General features: G+C 48.0%; 1 long non-coding RNA gene across 1 annotated transcript; it reads right to left on the bottom strand.

Moving 5' to 3' along the window:
• Nucleotides 1–8,579: 8,579 nt before the first annotated feature.
• On the bottom strand, nt 8,580–15,377 carry LOC141374358 (uncharacterized). The gene is made up of 3 exons (XR_012381168.1): nt 15,327–15,377; nt 14,891–15,010; nt 8,580–8,864 (listed from the first exon to the last, which is right to left on the bottom strand). It is a non-coding gene; the product is annotated as an uncharacterized lncRNA (long non-coding RNA).
• Nucleotides 15,378–17,363: the final 1,986 nt, after the last annotated feature.

Here is a 17,363-nt window from a genome sequence, read left to right as displayed (position 1 = left end):
CTTGGCAGGCACTTCCTCCCTCAGCCCCTTGGCTTCTTCTCCCTTCCCCTTGCAGGGGAGCTGGCTTTTAAAAATGACCAGTCACTCATTGTTTATTTCTGACCTATTAGCAAAACAGTTGAAGTTACATAAGCCTGGTGCCTGGTACTGGAGCAGCCCTAAGATTGACGGCTTGGAGGGCATTCAGGCCAAGTTGTGTATTTGTATAGTGCCTTTTCTGGGCTTAACTTAGAACAGCACATAGTTGATGAGCCAGCACCTTCCGCTGTGTTTGCGGAGGTCAGCCATTTTGGAGCCGACATTAATTTTTTGAAAGCCTTGTTTATTGTTACGTCACTCTCATGAGGTGAGCAAGGGACAGGCAGGAGTGTTTCTAGAATACGCTGGTCAGAACCTCTATTTTCTCCAGGGCTCTGAGCGACCCCCCAGCTGTGTCTAGACATGCTGCAGCTGTGGGCTCCAGGGGGACCAAGGGCTGTGCCCAGAGCTCTGGATCTGGCTGCCAGTGCATCCCATTGGTTCCACTGACGTGACCCCAAGAGCTCATCACTTCCACCTCAGCTCACTCTTACCATCTGTCTCAGTTCGGCCACAGGAATGAGCTCACCCCCAGGTCTCAGATAGGCACAACCAAAATAACAAAACTAATTCTACTTGGTGATGAAAAACCCAAGGTAAGACGGGGCCCTTAGCACTTAAGGAGTGTATGGTCTCCTTGAAAGGACAGAAACGTATGCACGTAACGATAAGAAAAGGAACACAAGGCAATGCACATATATTCAATTACTGAGCTGTGCACTCGGCATAGATGGGGCTCATCAGTGGGGTTGTCATTACTCTCCCGACTCTGTCCTCAGAGACAATATGTCTTTTTTAGTTTGAGGGGTGGATAGGCTGTTTCAGTGGTTCCAAAGAGTAGTCTGTGGATTGGAGCCCGTCCACAGTGAATTATATTCTCTTTAAACTTTGGGGAGTTAAAATGTCCTTTTTTTCCTTTCCTTGTGACATAATGGTGAAAGTCTATGGTAGTTTTTCCAATGTTTGGATTTTGCCAAATAAGAAGGAGTCAATGTTATGTTCGGTGCAGAGGATTTTATTTGTCGCAGATTTTTATTTTAAAATTTTACTTCTTCAAGAAATCAGAAAACCTGAATTCAAAAATCTAAAGCCCCCAAATCAGTGTCTTTGCCTAATCTTATTACTCCCCTATTATAGCTGAGGAGACTGAAGAGAGAAGTGGCCCTCATTTGCCAAATGCTGGCTACAAACTCTGATCACGAGGCTGTTCTGGTCCCACAGAGCCCGGGAGAGTTAGGACTTCTCATGGTGCCATGCGCTGGTCGGCCCCGTGTATTGCGGGCTGCCGGCTGGCCCTGGGAATTCCAGGGAAGGCACTGAAGGGGTTACAGAAATTCCTCATCCGGAGGAGATCTTAGGCATTATCAAGTCCAACTCCTCCGTTTTGGAGCTGAGAAGACTGAGGCTCAATGGACACCCCACCTCAACTTGGGGTTCAACGTCTGGCGTCCAATGAGTTGCTCCCTCCAGCAGCCCTTGCTGGGTCCTAGATGCCAGACCCCTGGGACTGTTTTCCTCACGGACCCTGCACTTCCTGTGTCATCACCCCTGTGATCACATGCAGGGGGTCCCCAATGAGCCCCTTTGGGGTCCTCCCTGGGGAGAGTCAGATGACTCCTGGGGACTCAGTTAGTATTAGGTATTGGCAAAGGCCTGGGTTTGAAGTCAGAGAGCTCTGTATTGAATTTTACAGCTTGGGCAAGTAGCTAAATCTCGGGATAGCCATTGACCCGTCCTGTCCTTGAAAGATGGGCACAAAACTCACCTGGCAAGCTGTTTTCAGGAGCTGCGTGATAGTGTGTGGAAGGCATTAAAGCAAAGCAGGCATGAAAAGCAAAATTCTCTTCCCCAATTTCCTTTTGCCCGTGCTATTCATCATGAGGCCAAGAAACTAGCTGTGGGAGGAAGGGCCCAGTGAACACTTCACAGGTCATAGTGATGACCTCACCAGCTTCCAGACCAGGTTCCCCAGCCCCACTCCCCAGAAGCCCAAAGCAGTGTGATCACTGAAATAGTGCAGGATGGACAACATACTTGAATCGTCACTGAATGTCAGGTTCGTCTCATCCTTATTATCTTACCTGTGTGTTAATTAAGGCTTGAAGAAGTCTTTTTAGAGTGGGGTCAAAAATAGCCTCCGACTTCCTGAGCCACTCTGCAATTTGAGGATCACTCTTTCTACGCAAACATGAACAGAGCAGGCAAGAGCCCCAGGAGCTCAGCGTGTCTACCAACCTAGAGGAAATTCAATGGGCCAATCGAGTCAAGGCCCTTCAGTCGGCCTGGTCTCACTCATCTGCCCCTTTTAAATTCAGCTTTCTGTCCTTTTCTCAAGCCTTCAGATCCTTCCTTTTTAATTTTCCCTTACCACATATAAAACATTGCTAAAAAATTCCTGGAAACCAGTGTCCCTCTCCTCTAATGGGGCTCGTGCGGGTGAGTCCCTCCACCGATCTCCTTGCTTGCCTGCCTGCAAGACACACTGCTCAGTCACGGCTTTGTTTCCTCAGGTTATGATTTACGTGGGTGGACCCCGGGCAGGGAAGAGTCGAGTATCAATTTCGCTGGGTTACCGTGTTAAATGACCGATGCATGGATGGTTATTGCTGCCTCGGGAGCAAATGAAAGCCCTTCGCCTCCCTGACACCACCGTCCCCACTCTGCTGATGATCAGTTAAAAATGTAAATAAAAAGACTGCACTTTGGAGAGAGTCAGCTCGGGAGGGGAGGGGGGAAATTGCAAAAGCGAAGTTTATTGATCCTCTGGTCAAGATTGATGGCACAATAAGAACAGGAGGCGAAGAGTGATTTTGCTTTTGAAAACGTTGATGAATAAGCACTCAGGGGCAACAAATAGCCAGGCTCCCCGAGTGATGGACGGTGGAGGGGGAACAAGATGCATTTTTATAAATGGGTGAAAGGAGAGGAGGACTTATTAAAAAAATGAATGACCACATGTGGCAGGGAGATGCCAGTAGGGAGAAGAAAGCCATTGATTTATGTGCACTACTGGCATTTGAAAATTCAATAATAACATTGACAAATGAGAGGCAAACCTGGCCACAGGACAGCGCTGAGCCTGGAATGGAGAAAGAAAATGCCAAGGTCAGAGAGAAGGAACAGAAAAACATGCTTATGTTGGAAAGCCTTTACATTAACTCATCTATAGAAAGACATTAAGAAAAATCCCTCCGCTATCAGTGCCCGGCTCTCTGAGTCGAGTCGGCAGGGCGGGCAGGCGGGCGACGGGAGCCTAGGGAGCCTAGGGAGCCTAGGGAGCAGAGAACCAACGGGAAGCCTCGGGTTCCAGCTCTCCTCCTGCTGCTGGAGGGGAGAAGGCTTCTCGGCTTCTCGATGGCCAGGGGGGTGGCTGGGCTTCATGCGCCTCCGCGCCCTGCAGCGGGAGCCTGAAATCAACAAGCCCTCACAATGGGGGCAGATTTCCTGTTGCCACCTACATTCTGTCCCAAGGCATGCCTTACTGGGACCGCTGTTTTCATTCATCAGGGTTTGTGTACATGTTGTCCCTCTGCTGTGGGTCCTACGCTCCCTGAAGACAGGACTGTCTTAGGTGTCCTGGAGACCCCCAGGGTCTTGCACATCAGTATGTGACCGTCATGTTCCATGTCAGCTCAGCGTTTGTGCTCCTCTGGCCCCTTCTACCTCCCCTTCTCTCCACTCGCTACTCAGCCCTCATGCTCTTTACCAGAACCTCTTTCATTCTGATCTCATCCATCCATCCATCCATCCACTCATTCATTCACTCAAGTCCCTATGAAGCACTGGTCCCGCATGGGGCACTGTGCTGGGTGAAAAGTACAGACGGAATCCTTGACTTGAAGAATTTGGCAAGAATCTTCCACAGAAGAGCAGCACTTCCACTTAGAAAGAATGGGTTCGGGGCCCTTCACGCCCATTCCTCTGCCCACTCAGAACGGCTCTCCCACATCACACTCGATGGCTGTCCCTCTAAGACATCTCTCTTGGGTGAAGCGGAGCCACCCTGGGGGTTCTGGGTTTGCTTAGCTTCAAGCCACCCTTGGTCATATTTGATTCATTCCACTCCCCCTTTCTGGCTCTCCCTAACTTACCACCTGCTTGTGTGCACACCTTTCCCCATTGACTATGGCCTTCCAAAAAAGCTGACCTTTGACCTGAGACCTGCACCGGCCTCATGATCCCTGTGGATACTGTACCTTTTCTCTGCCTATAACCACCAGCTTCTTGACAATGCCACAAGCCAATACAGTGATGCTGTGATTTTAACGTTTCAGCCACTTAATACATTCTCCTTTTCTTTTGTTCCTTGGTTCTGCCTGAAATGGCAGAGGAGCCCAAGAGGAGGAAGTCCTCCCAGGAGAGGGCTGGTCGCCTGTCAGTGAGTTCTCTTTGTTCATTCCCCACTTTTGCTGCTATCCCCTTGTGGGCTGGGCTGGCTCCAAATGCTGCAAGGTGACGGGGGCTTGAGCAGAAATGTAAATCCTTGCTAATATCCTCTTGGCAAAGTCTGGAGCTGCAGCCTCTCCCGGGGGCTTGTCCGTGGGCCTGATCCAAGTGCATGAAGTGGCCACAGGGTCCAGGTGTGTGTCTATGATGTGTCCTCAGGGTTCTACAGGGCTCCCTGGGCCCCTAGCAGTTCACTGAATTTTCAAATTTAAAAATTTTATTAACTTTTACAATACAACCGTGTCTTCTTTTCCCTGCTGTTCCCCTTTTGCCTTTGTTCCTAGTGGCAGGTACAGGTAGTAGAGAGAGAGCACGGAGCTGAGGGCGGGGATGACACAATGGACAGATCATGAGAGTCAACTCAAGCTTTTGCCAGCCTCTGTGGATTCTCAGCCCACAGTCTGAAGAAGGCTCTTGTGCATCTGCTCTTGTCTATCTAAGGATCTAAGCATAGCTACGGAGTCACCTGTTACCCATTCTTTGAGGAAACTCATATTAAGCACTTTGGAAGAGCCCCTTCCAGCGAATGCCATAGGGATCCTGCTCTCCCCAAATCTCTGGGTGTAGAGGAGGATACACAGACGAGCAGTTGCCTGCCTGTCACTGATGTATCTCTTATAGCCTGGGACAGGGCTGGCTCCTGGTTGGTTTGTTGAATGAATGAATGAATACTATGTAGTAAGTGTTCTCTTGGAGAGATAGACGTACGCACTGGGGATATGGAAACTTCATTTTGCTTCTGAGAATTAAGGAAGTCTTAACAGGGGAGGTGACATTTGAACGTTGCCTTTGAGGATGAATAAGAATTCAGGGGATGAAGCAAGATCCCTCTGGTGGAAGTAAAGGGTGGATTGGAAGGGTACCATTGGCGTTGGAGAGGCCAGTTTATGGAGAGCAGGTGAGAGACAATGAGCAATTTAACTCAATAAAAGTACTAATCATTGACATCTTGGCAACACTTACTATGGGTTGTTTTTTTCGCACTGATGATGCTGCACTTTTAGCGATAATGATGATGTTGATCTTCACAACATTATTTTTATAGACACTAAGGCTGGGAAAGAGTTGAGCCACCTGCTGTGGTTACACAGATGATGAGCCTGAGCTGGAACCCAGGTCGGTCCCACCCAAAGTCCATGCTGTGAAGCTCCAGGCTGTGGGCAGTTCCCGCGTCACCTGATTCCTGGGGGGGAGCCAGCCCCATAGCGGGCACACAGCATGGTACAGAGTCGTGACTCAGTAAATATTTGCCGAATGGGTAAATCATGGTTAATTACATGGTCTGGGAAACTGAAAGGCTTGGCTCCGCTGTTTTCCTTGAATGACACTCCCAGGAAGGAGGAGGGAAGGGATGTTTGGAGAGAACATTATTGGCCATTAAGGTGAATGTGAAGCCTACACGAGTCGACCTTTAATCACAGAAAATAATCATGTCACTAAGTATAGGTGCTGGAAACTACCCCAGATAAGCCCCTCAGTGGGGCTTGTTTCAGTTTTACCAAGGTACTCCCTTTGTCCAAGTGCAAGCTACAGCTTACCCAGTGCGATGAACAGAGATCAGCAGGGCTGTCTGTTTGGACTGAGTGGGGTGGGGGTGGCTGGGTGGTTCGGAGCCTACCCCTCAGCCTCCTCACAACCCATGGTAGATGTTGATGTGCCTCCAGAGAACCTTAGGGCCACTCGGAACATGACCTGAAACCCTTGATCGAGGTCCAGCCCTGAGGGGAGACTGAGGGCTTGGGAGGGAGACGGCCTGTGGACAGGGCACAGCTGGATAATGCAACGCCCCGATTCAGGTGTGTAGTACTCTGGCCTCATGGATCACAATTATTTTAGACAAATTAAATAAGGGCCCAGGAGAAGGCCCTCTTGGGCAGTTTGCAGGGATTTGGCACCGTGTTGGCTCAGCAAATATTGGCGAGAAGGGCCTCGTAAAGATTCCAGTTTGTTTTTCTGCATTCTTTCTGGCTCCAGCCCTCGCAGTGAGGCACGGGGCAGGTGTCTGCTCACGACCAAGGCGCGGTAATTCTCTCCTGGCAGGTGTCAAGGGACTCTGAGTAGGACTCTTTCAGGGTGAGAGGAGCATCCTGTTCATCTTTCCATTCCCTCTGGCTTAGTACATTGCTAAGAGTTAAAGCCGGTATTCGTTGACTGAATAATAAAAGTCTGTTTTCCTTTCAGACATTGCTTTTCACAAGGCTCCCATCTGTTTTGTCAGATGAATCCTCCAGTTTTAGGTATTTTCTTCCTTAAACCTACCCCCGCCGCAAGGCCACCCCTTGTTCACACAGATATCAACTGGACTGGGGGAGCGAGACAGGGCTGGACAGAAGAGGGGGCCAGGCCACCACCCTTCAGCATCGCTGCTCCAGGAAAGGTGAAGCTGGCAGCCCCATCCCGGTCTGCTTCTTGCAGGACCTGATTCAAGGTAAGGATAATCACTATTTCCTTAATGAGGATATTAATAATCAACGTTTCCCACTCATCTTATTTCTTCTAAGGGAGCGGGGCAAGCCACTGGCCCTCAGCAGCTTGGGGCCATGGGCATTACCACCCAGGGCTTCCTCGGCACTGCCACCTCATGTGGGTCCTGCCAGTCTGGACAGAGGCCAGGAAAACCAGGCCCCAGCTTCCTGAGAACATGAAAGACAGGCACGGGGCGGGGGTGGGAGGCAGAGGCTCCCTCCTGTCTCCTTGACCACGTACGGGGAAGCTGTCCTGAGTCAGCCAGAGAGGCTGGTGGGTCGCGATTGCCACTACTCAAACTGCTTTTCCGTAAATTTGCTTTTTCTCCCACGGAATAATAGGAATTCTTTTCATCTGGAAGCAGATCATCCATCCCTCCAGGCCAACTCTGTGACCTAAGTGTTGGGTGGCCTCAAGTACGTCTCTGAGCCTGGTTTTTCCTGTTTGGAAAGTGGGGATAACAACGCTCACCTCACAAAAATGTTACAGGAATTATCCACCGTTAATGACTGAAACACTGTGGAAGCGATAATGTGCCACGTAAATGCAAAATTATTTACTAAAGCAGTTGAGGCGAAGAAGAGGTTTTCTTCTCGCTGTCTGGTGGTGGGGAAAAACCCAGAGCCACGGGGAGAGTTCACATCCAGTGATGTCCCATTCCTGCAGCCTCACTCTCCTCCTCAGACCATCGGGCTGTCCAGCACAGGGGCCTGGGGTCTGGGCGGTGGGGTGCACGGGGGTGGTGCAGGGGAGACAGGGAGGAGGAGTGAAATGGCAGGTCTCGACTTGCTTAGTGTGTGTTTTTCATCTGTTGTTTATGGGTGGATGGTTGGGGCCTCTCATTCCACATCGCATGAGTCATCAAGTGGGGAATGTGCACAGTCCCTGTCTTCATTTACACAAAGCCTTTGCCTCCTTCCTGAGGTTCAGGGTCATGGTTAGATGTGGTAGGTGGAAATAGTCTGGTTTGACTTAGTCCATTTCTGGTCTAATCACTTTTTTGGCAGAGGGTCTGTTGTTTGTCATTTACAGTCTTTCCCACTCAGAATTGCTGCAATCCCTGGACTCCATCAGAGTTGAGGAAGTTGTGGGGGGTGGGGGACAAAGACTGACAGATAAACAGTCAGACAGACATATCAAGGTTGCAAAATTCTGGTAAGTGAGTCTAGAAAAAAGTCTATCTCCCTTCACTGCTTAGGGAGGTCGCTATGACAGTGAGGTCATCCATATGTTAGTGAATGTGAAAATGAGGTCATAGCCACATGTGTGGACATGGCAAGAGAATCATCAAATCCTGTTGTCTACTCGCCTTCTGCTGGGCTGAGAACATGGAGGCAGAGCCTGTAATGCCAGGATTATCTCGTCTGTGGCCGACTCGGTTTCCCGAGGCCCTGTTTGCCAGTGTGGTTTTTTCTCTACTACTTCCCATCATCTTGATGCCAGTAGTAAGTCGAGATACAAAGCTTGAGGGCTGGATAGATGCCTATAGATGCCATAACATCCCAACTTCAAACATCAGGTGAAATAAATAGAAAACTCTAGAAGATCTTATATCACATGATATAAAATGTTTATTAACTGGGCTATAAGTGGCGTGATTTTTGTTGGCAGTCCTCATCTATAAGATAACCGAAACCTAGCATGGAATTCCATCTGATAAAGACAGACTCTTTCTTCTCAAAGGCTGACTAATATATCAGCAACGTGATAGGGGTAGGGAGAGGATGGGGAAAACCCAGAAAATAGTTAAGATATTTTCCTTCAGGGTCAGTTCCTGGCCGCAGCTCATGGCATCCGAAGGCCTGGTTCCACTGCTTCTGCCCCATGTGCCCCAGAACCAAGGACCTGGCCTCTGTCTTCCCTTGTTTCCTTATCTGTAAGATGGAGATAACAGTAAAAACCATTCTCCTGTTGTTATGAAAATTAAATGAGTTAGTACATGTAAATTACAGAGAACGTGCGTGGCTCGTAGTAAACCTTCAACCAATGTGATCAGAGCCAGTATAGAATTCCAGCTGGGAAAGTACCATTTGACTATGAGCCCCATGAAGGCAGGGGAATGACTGCCTGGCTTACCACCTTGTTCTCAGTGTTTAGCACAGTGTTGGGTGCCTAATAGGTCCCAATAATTATTCGTTGATGGAACAATGGGTAGAGTTTGGTCCCATGGAGTTTGTCTAAGTTGTTGAATTCATAAAACATCATTAAGGCATCACTTGGGATTGTGAGGATGGAGTCAGTACCTCTTAAGTCTAGAGCAACTTCCACGTCTCAGCAATGACTGAGAACACACAGAGGGCTCCTGGTGACCAAGCAGGCCAATAATCTCATTTTCAGCATGGTGGGGTCTAAAAGCTAGTGAAGTGTAGAACCACCTGCCGCCTGTTGTGAAGAGTCGAGTTCAGACAAATGCTGACGGTGGCATTGAGGCGCCATGATGCATATCCATGCGGACCGGCTACTCCCCCCACAAACTCTGGCTCGCAGTATTTCTAGTCCTGTTGTTTTGGTGAGGGCCAGTGGTCAGGGGGACAAGGGTTGCCACAGGGGTGTAGGGTGATGGGAAATGAAGTGTCTCTTTCTCTGAGGCAGCTGGGCTTATTTTAATGGGCAAGGTCAGCAATGAAATGACCAGGAAGAGAAATTGCTGCCATTATGCATCAATTGCAACCTTATATCAATTATTCCCTGTACCATTCCCTTTGCCACGGGCTGAAGCAAACATGGCCCTAATCAGTTTTACATCTCCGTTTAATTTTATTGGAAAGAAGAGCTGGCGATGCATCACAGAGGCCAGTGTGACATGAAAGGTGACCCCCCGCCAACGTAATGGCACAATACATAACCCTTAATGAAGTCGCTATCTTGTCCCTCTTTTCCTGTCTCAGCCCCGTGATTTACGGCGGCATCATTTTGCTTTGCTCTCTTTTCATTTCAGCTTTGACAAAGTGGATGAAACAATTATCTTCGTTATCGGCCAGAGCAGTAGAAGTGGGATAGTTGGGAGATCTCCGCAGGTGGAAGGCCTTGGCCAGAGATCAAAATCGACGGGGGGATGTGCTTGGGGATTGTTTTTCCTCCTCTCCCCTGCTTCCTGTGACTATGGGCCCCTGAAGATGGATTGTGTATCCCAATGAGCCGTGTGAGCCCTATATCATTGTGGCAAGAAGTAATTTCAGGAGAAGGGGAAGCTGCAGATAGAAGAGAGCTTGGAATTTTGCAGTCTGTTCTCTTTGAGCTTCTTATATTTGTTTTTCCGTGCACGCCCTGGCCAAGCTGTCTCTGTCGGACCATGCATCTTACCTGCACGCACGGAACATAGATTTTTCTATGTTGTAAGTGATACCATGTATTTATTTAGCCTAAGTTATTCATTCATCCATCATTCAATCACCATTTTTTGGGCACCTTCTAGATAAACAAAATTAGGTGCTGTGGAGAGAGAGAGAGAGAGAGGGAGAAAGAGAGAGAAGGGATACAGATTTTTATCCTCAAGAAATGGTATATCCTACTGACAGGAGTAAGACATGGGTATCGGTGAGTGTAGTAAGATAGAAAGATAGATTCGAATATCAAGTGCTATAGGCTGAGGGTCCTGTGGCTGTTCAGAGGAAGGTGAAATTATTTCCAAAATGGGACAGCCAGAACTTTAAAGGGGGGGGGTAGGATTTGAACAAAGAAAATGAAATGCATTTACAGTTATCATCTTACAGAGAGGGCAGATATGTACATGGGTAGCTAGCTACATAACCAGACCAGACTTTGGTAGAAGTTTCATGTTATTCTGCCAGAATGAGAGACAGAGTGGAGGAAAAAGTCCCTGCTTTGGGTCAGGACAGCGATGAATCCATGTCCCCATTTGCGCCACTGGGAAGGCCGAGCTGACAACAGAGGCCGTGTCTTCAGTGCACTTTGGCTTGGTGTTCTTCCTGCCCTCTACCCCCATTCACAGGCTAGCCACCCCTAGTAGGGGCTGACACCTGTGATGTCATTTGCTGGTGGGGACTCATGGATGTGTATGCATAAAAGCGGACTGTTGTTGACTAGGTAACGTTGTCTCTGGGCTCCGTATTTTTCAAATAGATAAGCTTGCAAAAGCCAACCCCAAGTATCTTTCTTTCCATTGTATTGACTCAGGGAGCACTGCAATTCATTTTCACTTACTTATGGGTTCTATGACGTCCAAAGATAATTGGTTGGAGGTCCTTTAATCAATGAGCCTCTCTTCACAAATACTATCCAAATGAGGCCTGTGTTATTAATGGGATGGTTAAAATGGTGAGAGTTTTTCCACTGCATTTTCCTCAGGTGGATGGAAAGCTGTAATGCTGACATGGTTAATTGGGGTCTTAAGTAGATCCTTCATATAAATCTGCATGTAAGTAAATTTTAAGATAAATACATCATATAAATTGACATATGGGTATACAGAGAAACCATCTCCAGAAATGTCAATATACAATCCATTTCAGCTCTGTCCCCACTCTCCCCCTGTTCAGTGTATAGAGAGTGAGGGGAGCTGGGAGGAAGGCAGCTCCACATCCTGAGTCTAAAAGTAGCACCTATTCAATATTTAGCTTTAAGCGAGTTGGTTGACCTGTTGGTTGTTTAAGTCTGTAGTGAAAATATTAGAGGAAGCAGCATGAAAGCAAGGGTCACCCCGTTCACCATGCAACCGAAATATCAATGGGCAGAACTTGGGGCCCACAGAAGGAAGCTCAAGAGAGGCATTTTTTCCCCTCCCCAACCCCCCTGCCTGGCCCCTGAGCCCACTGCCAGCAAGCCTGCCTGCCCGGCCCACAGAGGCGTAGGCATTGCTGTTTCTGATGTTAAGACCTGCCTCAGTTTTCTCCCTGATGGGTGCTGTGCAGAACGAAGAGCTTAAAATAACAATAGTAGCAGCCACTCAACACCCAGAGCTGTTTTTTGTGGCATTTCCGTGGTTCAGGATCCACTGGGTGGGGGCAGGGGGGGGGTTCATTTTCACCTGTTCTGCTCTTTATTTCTGTCCTGTGGGGACTTGAGGGGCCTTAGTGACCCAGAATACAGTTTGTCCATCATGTGGAGCACCACGTGCCTGGGGACCTTCCAGAGACTCCCCCAGAGCAGGCAGTGGAGGGTGATAGGATAATCTTTGGGAGAGAAAACAAGACATTTTTTGGCCAGTGTTGGGGAAAAAGGGAGGCGGGAGAGGGGGAACCCTGCAGTTACTTCCTTCGATCTCAGTAAATTGGAAAGGTCTTTCCCCTGATTCCTGCTGATATTTCCTGATGGAAATTTCTTCCATTGACAGAGATACAGATGGAGTTTACCGACATGGGACTGCAGACACACTCTGGGATAATGAAAAAATGCCCAAGGTAGCCATATGCTCTGTGGCAGTTTGTTAGAAGGAACTCCAGTTGGGTGAATACATAATAGCATTTTTGGCAGCATTGACTAAGGGAGATCCTCTGTATTTCTATGTCTTTTTGCATTTTTTGGTCTAATTTGTGTGAATTTTGAAATTATAGTTCTGTTTATTAACATTCTTTATGAGGCGCTTGTTCCTCCAATCCGGGGGTTTATTTCCAAGAGATCAGAATGAACTGAGGCAAGTCCAAACTCTGAGAATAGATTCTATCTTCTGTGCCATTTCCTTAAAATCTCAATTGCGACCTTCCTTTTCACTCCTTTGAAAGGGTGTCATAGCTCACAGTGATGCTATTAATGAGGATCGTGATAATTAATATTCTCCTAACAGCAACCATGTATTTAGCATTATGGCTTAATTGTAGACATTGTTATCCTTATTTTACAATTGTGGAAACTGAAGGTCTTTGAGGTTTTTGCCCAAGGGAACACTATTAGGAATGATCAGATTTGGGATTAGAATCCAGGTCAGCCTTGCCCAAAGCTTCCAGAATTCCACGCTTTCCAGAATACCATGTGTCTGTCTAACATGGGGACAGGAATGGATGACAAGAGTAAGTGTCTGGTTGTAAAACATACCTCTCAGAGGCAACTGCACTTCAAGTTTAGATTCCTGATTCATTTTATAACCCAAGGCTGCAAGGTTGCCAAGATAGTTCTTTTGAAATACCTGTCTTTATTATCACGGTCTTTTCTGGAAAAGGGTTTTGTGTGTGTGTGTGTGTGTGTGTGTGTGTGTGTGTGTGTGTGTGTGTAGTATTCTAGGCTTAGGATTTACCCAAATATTATTTTTTTAAGATTTTACTTATTTATTTGGGAGCGAGAGAGTGAATGAGCAGGGGGAAGGGCAGAGGGAGAAGGAGAAGCAAGCTCCCCCCCTGAGTGGGGAGCCCAAGGCAGGGCTGATCCCAGGACCCTGAGATCATGACCTGAGCCGAAGGCAGATGCTTAACCAACTAAGCCACCCAAGTGCTCCCCCCACAAATATTATTTAATTCTATTACTTATTTAGTCCTGAGGTATTGAGGGTAATGTGGCAAAGCTGACCACACCAAGTGTTTGGGGGATAAAACCCAACACATACTTTTGTCCATCCAGTGACCTGACTCCTTTTTTTTTTGAGCTGCATGGCAGACATACCACAGTGGAACACCTGTTAGTGTGGGACTTTGTAGGAGAGGAAGTTCAATTAAAGGGCAAATGTTCTGATCCAGAATTAAGCCAGGAATTTTAGGAACCAGTGTTTTGAACCCAGTATGCATGGTGAATAGTTTGCCCTCCAGCTTTCTGATCTAGAGGTAAACTGACTGCGAGTGAGCCTGCAAAACGTGCTCTGGAGGGAGACAAGAGGCGCAGAGGTGAGTCATTTCTCTTCCTTCCTAATGCTGCAGTCAATACCTCATGTGTATCATGCAGGCCACATTGCAGGCCAAGGTGAGCTGGGTGGACCATACAGTCAAGGTAGGAAGTACAACCTGTCAGATTGAAGGTAAGAGGCTCATTCCGTAGATGAGTCTGCTTCCTTCTTTTGGAAACATTCATAGAAAACACACACCCTCCAGTAGGTAGGATTTCACGCTCCCAGAGCTCCTGCCCATTCTCCCTAGGCCCAGCTCCTTTCTAGTGGCGTGTTCCTAATTACATTAGTCTAGCTCATTCCCAAGTCGTATGGAAAATACTGATGAACCTTCATTGTCGGGTCCGGCTCTTGATTTCCTGAAGCTTCATCTGTCCTTCTGCAAGGTCTGTGTGGTTTCTTGCCCCCATCACTGATTCATGTGAGGGGCGGAGCTGGGAGCTGGGCCGTGAGGAGGGAAGACAGATGTACGTGGTGGGTGGGACACCGTGCCTTGCATGGGAGCTCTAGAGGTGGGGTGAGGCTGTGTCCGGGAAGAAGGGGCATGGCCTGCAGCTCCTGCCAGCTCGTTGCTCTGTCCTGCCTGCCTCTGTGTGCTGGAGTGGACAGCTGCTGAGGATTTCCTGGGCTGCCGGACTAGACCTCGGCAGCCATGCCCCTCTGCTCCTCATCATCATCCTGTCATCCTGAGGCTCTGCCTGGGGAAATTACAGCTCTGGCCCCCTTCAAAGCAGGTGGCCTGGGGGTGCAGGTGGCCTGGGGATGTGAAAGGGTGCAGCATTCTCTTTTGGCCCTGGTTTTCCCCATCCTCCTCCAGCAAAGCTGCTTCATGACTGGGGGCCTCGTTCATTTTGTGGCTTAAGTGTACCAGGGACATTTTATCAATTCCTCCTGTACTTCTACTTTTACTAGAACACAATTCTATTCATTTGTTTCCTTCAGGGGCAGAGTCTGAGGAGACTAGAGAGGCTTCATGTTGGCCCATGGGTCCAGAACCTGTGACCAGGTTGGTTTTGCTTTAATTACTTGACCCTGCTTCTCAGGCTCTGATTCAGGGCCAAGCACCCCCGCCCCCCCACCCCTCCGTTTTGTTTTGTTTTGTTTTCTCCAAGAACCCATGCCAGGGCTTACCTGTGGTAAAGGATTTGTCCTCAGAGCAGGCAGCAAATCTGTTCCTTTGGCAGAGGGTGGAAGCCATACCTTGTGACATTCTCCTGATACCCCAGCCAGGCCACGGGGCAGCCAGCATTCCTGCAGGGGGTGGGCATCACATATGTAAACAGAAATTGCTCCCCCGTAGGAAGTAGTTTCCACTGACATTGTTTGTCACCTCTGAGAAGTGCAAGCAGTGTGACATGTTTGGTTCTGGTGGGAGGTCTGAGGGTGGGAGGGCTTGGGGGGTGTTGCTTTCTTGCCTTTTATAGGAGGGGAAGCCAAGGCACAGAAAGGCCAAAGGACCGAGATCATACCTCTGCAGTGCCTGAGTGGGGCCGCGAGAACGTGGGGCCTCAAGGCCCCCTCTCCCCCCTCCGTATCCCGAGGCGGTTCCACCACCAGGTGGGCCTACCTGTGCTTCATCAGGAAACCCCAACTCCGAGCTACAGATTGAGGATCTCTGACATCTTCTAATTAGCTAAACACACGACTGCATGTTCAAACAAACAACACGTCAGTGCCAGGCTCTGTGAGGCAGCAGGAACAGGTCGGAAGCTGGTCTTCCCCGGGGAGTCGGCATCCCTGGGTGCTGCAGTTGGCTCTTAGGCTAGTCCAGCTCACTGGCTTCCTTTTCCAGAAACCCTCCGGGGGTATTTCCAGACCGTCCTTTTTCCAGCTGAGGGGGCTGCCACTGTTGATTCTTCTTTAGGCAATAATATGTTGTCCCCGTGGCTTCAGGGCTGATGAGGGGTGGGCCAGTGTCCTGTACCTCAATGGACTCCACCTGAGCATTGCACTTTTCTTGGAAAGAGATGCAGCTTGGGGCAAAGCTATGATCTTTTTTGGTTTCCACTCTCACCCCAGCACAGAGCCCTTGAGACCAGGCTCTAGGGGCTGATTGCTCAGAGGTGCAATAAAGAAGCTACAAGTTGCCTGTCTTCCCAATGCCGTTCCTGCACAGGAATCTGTTGGGCCCTGTGCGCCCCACATTGCAGGCTCTGTACCACATGTCTGCCACGTTCTCAGTGGTCCCTCTGGCACTCTGAAGAAGTCATGAGGGGAAGCGAGGACTCATGTGGTGCTCCTGGACTGGGCCTCCTGCTGCCGGAGAAACATGGGTCACAGTGGAAAGTCGATGGACCTAGAATAGGACAAACATGAGGCTGAAGGTCAGCTTTAGTACTTAGACACTCCAGAATTTAGGTAAGTTCCTCAATTTGAGCTTCAGATTCCTTATTTAGAGAATGAGGATTCAGCAATATCTCCCCAGCAAGGTTGTGGTGACACCGAAATGGAACACTAGAATTAAAAGACGCACCAAGGTGTCCTGCCGATTTTAGGCACCCATTCATTTTCCTTGTCTTCTCCCTGCCCCTCTCCCACCAATATCGTCTCTCAGGAGAACTGTCTTCACCCAGAGCAGCTTCATGTGCTAGTTTCCTAAAGGTGACACCTGGGGTCTGCTTAGAAGGGGCAATAATGTGGACAGTGATCAGAAAAAGACAACAATGGCAAAATTCATACGAAAACATGCTCAACATCATGCATCATTAGGAAATTGCAAATTACAATGACAATGTGATCTCACTGAACACCTATTCAAATGGGCTAAATCCAAAACAGTGATAACACCAAATGCTGGCGAGGGTGTGGAGCAATGGGAACTCTCATTCATTGTGGGTGGGAGTGCAAAATGGTACAGATGCTTTGAAAGACAGTGTGTCAGTTTCTTACAAAACTAAACGTACTCTTACCATATGACTCAGGAATTGTGCTTCTTGGTATTTATCCAAAGGAGTTGAAAATTTACGTCCATATAAAAACCTGCACATGGATGTTTATAGCCGCTTTATTCATAATTGCCAGAACTTGGAAGCAACCAAGATGTTCTCCAGTAGGTGACTAGATCAATGAACTGTGGCACATCCAGATGATGGAATATTATTCAATGATAAGAAATGAGTTATTGAGCCATGAAAAGCCATGGAGGAAACTAAAATGCATATTTTTAAGTGAAAGGAGCCAATCTGAAAAGGCTACAAACTGTATGATTCCAAAGATAGGACATTCTGGACAAGGCAAAACTATGGAGACAATAAAAGGTTTAGTGGTTGCCAGAGGTTTGTGGAAAGGAAGAGAGGGGTGAATAGGTGAAACACAGGATTTTTAGGTCAGGAAAACTATTACATACTATACTATAATGGCTGGTCAATACATTTGTCAAAACCCGTAGAATGTACAACACAGACTGAATCCTAATGTATACTACCCACTTTGCTTAATAATAATAATAATGTATCAATATTGGCTCATTAATTATAGCAAATGCATCAAACTAATACAAGATGTTAATAATAGGGGGAATGGGAGTAGGGGGAGGAAGGAAGTAAATGGGAATTCTCTGTGCTTTCTGCTTGAATTTTCTATAAATCTAAAACTACTCTAAAAA

Source organism: Callorhinus ursinus, unplaced genomic scaffold, assembly GCF_003265705.2.
Source record: "Callorhinus ursinus isolate GAN/ISIS: 27379988/994484 unplaced genomic scaffold, GSC_fseal_2.0 scaffold17, whole genome shotgun sequence".
Lineage (NCBI taxonomy): Eukaryota > Metazoa > Chordata > Mammalia > Carnivora > Otariidae > Callorhinus > Callorhinus ursinus.
This window is presented reverse-complemented; position numbering and strand designations above follow the sequence as displayed.